At 39.7% G+C, this 6,286-nt stretch overlaps 1 long non-coding RNA gene across 2 annotated transcripts; it reads left to right on the forward strand.

Moving 5' to 3' along the window:
* The first annotated feature begins 232 nt into the window (after nt 1–232).
* Nucleotides 233–5,064, forward strand: LOC111269415 (uncharacterized). Of its 2 annotated transcripts, XR_015314581.1 has the most exons (4): nt 233–542; nt 3,074–3,292; nt 3,602–4,398; nt 4,823–5,064. It is a non-coding gene; the product is annotated as an uncharacterized LOC111269415 (long non-coding RNA). The 2 variants fall into 2 exon arrangements; XR_015314580.1 differs by lacking the exon at nt 4,823–5,064 and having other exon boundaries at nt 3,602–4,560.
* The last annotated feature ends 1,222 nt before the right edge of the window (nt 5,065–6,286 follow it).

Genomic DNA, 6,286 nt, shown 5'->3' on the forward strand with positions numbered 1-6,286 from the left:
GAGGGGCTGCTTAGTTTAGCTGCCAAAAACCTTGTATCTTAAGCAAACTTCAACTTTCACAGCTCTTTACTTTCTAAGTAGCCGAAAACGGAATTATTGTTAGACAACAATCGTAGAGAAGAAAAAGTGTAAAGAAGGGGTTCTATAAAGCTAGAAAATAGATAGCATTTATTCTCGGTCATTAGATGTATTAGGCAATATATGACGGTGTTATCGGAACGAAACCGACCTTGGCTTATGAAAGCGTCGAAATTTCTCAAACGGCAACGGAAGTTCTTTGGCGAGCACCAACCGTGAGAGATAACGACGCTGCAGCTTGACATTTATAACAGATAGTAATGTTCTAACCAGTGTCCTAACAAACAGGATAAACAAAAGTCTTTGACATTTCGGCGCTTTAAGATAAAGTTCGACGACAGGGAAGGGCGGAACAATGCAATGGTGAAATCGCTGATGAACACTGCGTAAGGACTTACGAGAGAACAAAGTAAAGGATCTGGTGTTAAGTGGATGAGTTAAGCATTATGTAATGGCAAAAACGGGTAAGATCAGGTAGCATTATTTTATATCAAATAACTACGAGCAGCTGGACTAAATGACGTCAAAGATTTCAGTCTCTGTTTTGAAGCTTTCTCTATCTACAGGTATATTTACAATGATGAGTAGACGAACATGCACGCCTGCCATTTTTCTTTTAGTAAAAGATGTGCAGAAGCAATTATGTTAATACAAATCTGTTGCACTTAATAGCACGAGATGCTATCTATGAAGATTATAGTGAGAAAAATAGTCCATAGGTTATAATAACGGAACGAATCTGAGATGCCGTAAAATCAATTGCACAAACGATTTCATTTTATGCATATGTATGTGCATGTATTTACCAATGGATGGGTAGCTCATGCGAATCGGAGTTCCTTGCTAAATGTGCATCGATGCTTTTCGATCCTCGATCATCGATTTTTCAGCCTTCAAGAAGCCTCGTACTCTGCATTTAGAAAAGGGCTATCTCAAAGCCAATACTGGGTTTCATTTGTCCTACGGTAATATCTGAACTAGTGTTTGAGCCCATACGCTAGTCGTACCGCAGATGCTATGAATCTGGGTTAACGGCTACTCATTTGGCAAATCAAAGTGAATTAATTTCAATTCTTCGAATTTCTTAGGGAAACCTTAGTGAACATATAAGCATACACAGTGCTTCGTTTACAAATCTACATACCGATAAGTCGGTTACAATAATATTTTCCTATATGCTATGCTAATTACATAATATCTACCCAAAGAAAACTCCAGTATTCATTTAATTGTTTTCAACCAAAAAATAAATCCTTCCAAGCTTTTACTCAGAACCGCCGTCAAGTATCGAATAAGCAACATCAGATGAACCTAACGTTAAACTTCCACTTATCCTGCGCATGACGAGCGCACGTACGATCATAAGAAATCAAAAAAACGTGAACCGTTTATCTTCGTATTCATTCGCTTTGTTTTATGATATTTGTATTCCAGATAATAAATCGGGTTAAAGCTTAGGTAGTCGACGCATAGCTTAGGGCGTTCATTTGTCACAGGGCGACCTTGGCCTGAGTAGCGAGCTCCTAGCTATCGTTTACTTCCCCATTAAAGTCGTCAATGTTGTCACGTCTATGTACCTTCTTCTCACTTCAATAGCTTTCGTCTTGCCATTCTCGCTCGTCGTCATTGCCGCATCTTAAAACGAAACAAATGATGTTCCCATTGAGGCCAAGCTGTTTCGTCTGCGAACACTTTCGTCTTCCTGCAAAGCGGCTGGTAACGATAGCAGTAAGCAAGCCGTTTGTTACTCGGCACAGGGCGGCTGTTTTTCAGCGGCAGTAAACTTGCATGCTGGATAGGCTATTGAACTGCGCCAATATATCGAGTAGGGCCCTGACCCAAGAACAACGTTCTAGTACCACCGACGGCAGAGGTCATGATCGGAACTGCTACAAGATACCCAACAGCCACAGCTTCACAGTCCGCCTTCATTCGTTTCCTTATTGTGCACGAGATTTGGGCAACGAGGGTGCAAAGACCACCCAGCATGTGGTTGTTTTCTCAGCGGTGGCAAACCGAATCCAATCTAGAGCATAAAGGCAATCGACTGTAATCAATGCGTCGAACGGCTAGATATGAGGAAAACGATTTTCGTTGATTAGAACCCCCGCCAAACAACCTCAGTCAGAGAAAAGACGAAACAGGAACGAAATGAGGTTGATTGGGGTGCCAGCGATTAGCAGCAAACAAAATGTATCGTGCGGCAGCGTCTACCTTTGGACACAGCAGAAAGTGCATAGAAAGGGAAATAATATAAAGCGCTGTAAGAGCAAGAAATTAGGAATTCGAATTTAATAATACGGCCATAATTTCCTGTTTAAAAATACAACAAACTTTTCTTTCCATTCATTCGTTTACTATTCTTTTGTTGTTGAGATGACGCATGGTCTTCATACACTAGTTCAGAATACGCTAGTTTCCATAGTGGCAGAAAAATCCAGCTTGCAGAAACCAGCGTGGAATTGTGTCGACAACCTTGCAACAATTGACCTAAAACTATTAATATCAATAAAGTAAATAAAAGTGTCCTAATTTTTTCGAATATTACAGAATATTAGCGTTGCAAAAATATTTCATCAATGGCTAGTCGTAAGCTCACACCCACGATGTCAGCTCTCCTCTGACTCTCGTATAGCTGTTTTGTGAAATATACGAGTTATCGAAACAAATTACAAAAAACCGAATTACATTACGCTAATAAGTAAAACGAGTTTCTTATTAAAAAAAAGGCTAGATAAACCAGAGGCCTTGCGCATATTAAGAAATCGTATCAGCGTGCATTATGTAAAAATATTATAAATATAATAAATACATAAACATATTTAATTGGTAACAGTGGTGTGATATTACTAGTTAAATGCTTAACGTACAAATTAAACGCGGTATAAAGAATATCGTTTAAAAGAGCAACATTGGGCGACTGCAAATCTAACGAACGAAAATATCTTTTGTTGGAATTTGCTGAAGCTATTAATTCCTGGCTGATTTTTTGCAGGTTGACTGTAACCTAACGACTAGAGCATTCCTGAAGCACGCATAAAGTTTTATGGCCTGTTCTCCAAGTGATCTGAAAAATTAGCCTTTTCCAGTATGTTTACGGTCTGCTGGCTTCCGACAGCGATTGTCAGACACGCAAGATGAAAAAGTCTAGTTCTATGCTCTCGTAATAGTCATTCGACGCGATTTAGGAGACATCGAGTAACTATCATATAAGGTACTACTAAGGACTGCGACTCAGAGAACACGAGAGCAGTTTGACATAGGACCACGTCTTGATTCAAAAGACATTAATTTTAATGATAATCATTCCATATTTCGCATAATACAAAATTTATTCGCTTAATAGACAATTCAAACAGCATAAAAATAGAAACCACTAAAACCAAAAAAAAGAATCTTACCATTTTGAAGTTATGAAATTGATATAACATTTTATTCGTGTGTAATAAGACCGTCTCTGTTTTGTGACCTATCGTTGCTCGTAAATGTCCAGTGATATTTTGTTTATTTACGCATGATATAGGTATAACGTGAACCGTCGCCATCGGGAGTGCCATTAAAGTGGATGGTACCTTTGCGCTGTTTGTCGCAATAATTTTTGACGTGCCTATGGAACCTGCGAAACTATACGAAGAATCGATAGGAACTTCTACGTTTTGATTATTAACGAGCTTACTAACCGCAGTTATGAGTCCCTCCACTAAACAAATGGATTTAACAGTAGCCTCTTGGTGTGTGAAACGGACATCAGAGCCTTCTTTATGTCAAAAAGTAGTCGAGGGAAAATACAACTCCCTGGATTCATGTAAATTTGTCGTATGAAGTCCGGCCGTAAAGAAAGACGTGGCCGAGATTTTGCGAGTTTCAAGCAGGAAAATGAACAATCCCATCAGCGATGACAAGAGACACTGTCGTACAATCTCATCATCGTTGTAATCCTGCTGAGACAAGATAGAGAGAGGGTTCATGGAAGCATATAGCACTCAGCAGACCAACGGGCTGAAATAACCGAAGCAGCACAAATTTGAAAACAATGGATGAACACCTTATCAAATATAACCCCCTACCGAATATTCGGGGACTCCGTTTTTGTTTTTTCCTATTTCTACAATCGCCTAAAGGTTGCGACGCTTTTTAATGAGCTGAACTATGGCCTAAAGACATACTATGAAAGGCTTAGCGTCAACATACACTTGCAATCCAGTGACCATTCAGGGTTACCAGCTGTATCTGTTGTACGAATGGACTCCTCAGCTCGTTGTTTTATTCTACATATACCACAAATTAAGAAAAAGAAATCAGATCTCTGACGCTCATACCGTAAGTAGTTAGATTGCTAGAACTGGACTCTGCAGATCCTAAAAATGTTCCTCGTGTGACTTTTTACACAGGTGGCAAATTCTTTATGGAATGATAACCGCTAACTTGGAATAAATAACTTGCTCGAATAGTGACTGAATAAAATTACGTATATTATGGACCTGAAGGGCAACTGCCTGTGTCAGCGCTAATTTCGATATATTAATTTAATGAGTATTCTTAATTTTGATATGTAAACTAAATTAGAAAATAAGTTTATTACTAAGCTGTTTTAATGAGAAAACTACCCACTCGAAGAGAGTCCCTAGCACCATATATCACCATATTCCTACGGTGGTAGGAAGTCTCATTCCTTTAAAGTGCTAACAGATATGTGAATACGATGATAATCCAATATTCTACAGAATTGTTTCTGTTACCACAGGAACTCGACCCGCTGTTACTTCATACCACTGGCGTCCAGCACGAAACGCACTGCGTTTAGGCCCGGATTCGATCGTAGCCCATCACGTATCCTTATGTTTTGAAGGACAATGCGCTACCCATTGCACTATTACGGGACAATATATTGTATAATTACAGTTATCCATGTGTGTAAGCCCATATGAGCGGTAGTTTGTGATACTGACGAGAGATCATTAAGGTCCTTGAATTTTGTATGAAATGTAGCGGTTGAAGAAATTGATGCTAACTAACTCGCGTGTACAGTTATAAATTAGTCGCGCAGATAGAGAAATGCACAACAAAACAAGAGAGCTGTGTTAGAGATGGTTGTTACTTCTGATTATCGGCATTTTTTAGCATTTCAGTGTTAAGTTTCTTCATATCGTCCGTTCGACGAGTTTTACTTATCACCGAATCAAGAAATTCAGGTCGAAAAATTCTACCTCAGTTACACTACGAATACACAGATAACTACGACGATCAACCTCGTTTAATCGAACAGGCGACATTCAGCATCGAAAAAAGTCTTCAACCGCCAAACGACTTCCCAAGCAGAACAATTCAAACGAATATTTCACTAGGTGCTAAAGTTGACTGTTCCATTGAGAAATGGAAGCCGCCAAAATTACAGTAGTCACGAGAACTGAGAATGTGCAACGTATAAATTGACAAACTTTACAGAGAATAGGCGGGTTACAATATATTGCTATAGAGATAAGCGTAGTCGGACAATATGTGAAGCACAGGTTATCGCATTCTGACCACCTGGCAGAGCTGGGTATTCATTCGACCTGAAACAGGGCGCTCAAGGACCGTGCGGCGTCCTGGTCGGCTTCCAGGCGCACAGAAGCAGTCATCTGCTTTGGCCATACAAATTCAAGTCAAACTTTTACGTACTATTGAGAGCTGCTGCTGCCGTAAAAGAACTAGATTTGGCGTTAGTGAACGTCAGTGACGGTATCTTAATGTGCGTGGCTATAGAAGATTGGCCAATCTTTCGCTAAGTTTTGAAACTGCGCTTCTATGAACTCCCAGCCGAAACTGTTCTGCGAAATTTCGTATTAACCAAAACTGAGGAAACAAATCGTAGTGGAACGGTAACGTTTACTGCTTCGTTTATACTTACCCGCGAAAGGCTTAGCTGTATAGAAGATAACAGAACAGGTAGTTTTAGCTAAATTATTGGTAAGGTTACGTGGCTCTGCGAGTATAAGAAGATCGGCATTGATTTGAAGAGGATCTCGTACGCTACGCAGAACATTCTTAATATGAGTGAAGCTGCCAATGGTTTGATAGGTCAAAAGCTCGTAAATTTAGTACTGACTGGACGTGTCGCCCTAAGCACAATGGATGAAGTAAACCCCGAAATTTTTATATCTATACCTTAATATTGCGTCTGTGGCTTCCTTGGCGTTAGTAGTAAATCGTCTAGCAGACTGGGTAT

The sequence above is a fragment of the Varroa jacobsoni genome, unplaced genomic scaffold, assembly GCF_002532875.2.
Source record: "Varroa jacobsoni isolate VJ856 unplaced genomic scaffold, vjacob_1.0 scaffold_1384, whole genome shotgun sequence".
Lineage (NCBI taxonomy): Eukaryota > Metazoa > Arthropoda > Arachnida > Mesostigmata > Varroidae > Varroa > Varroa jacobsoni.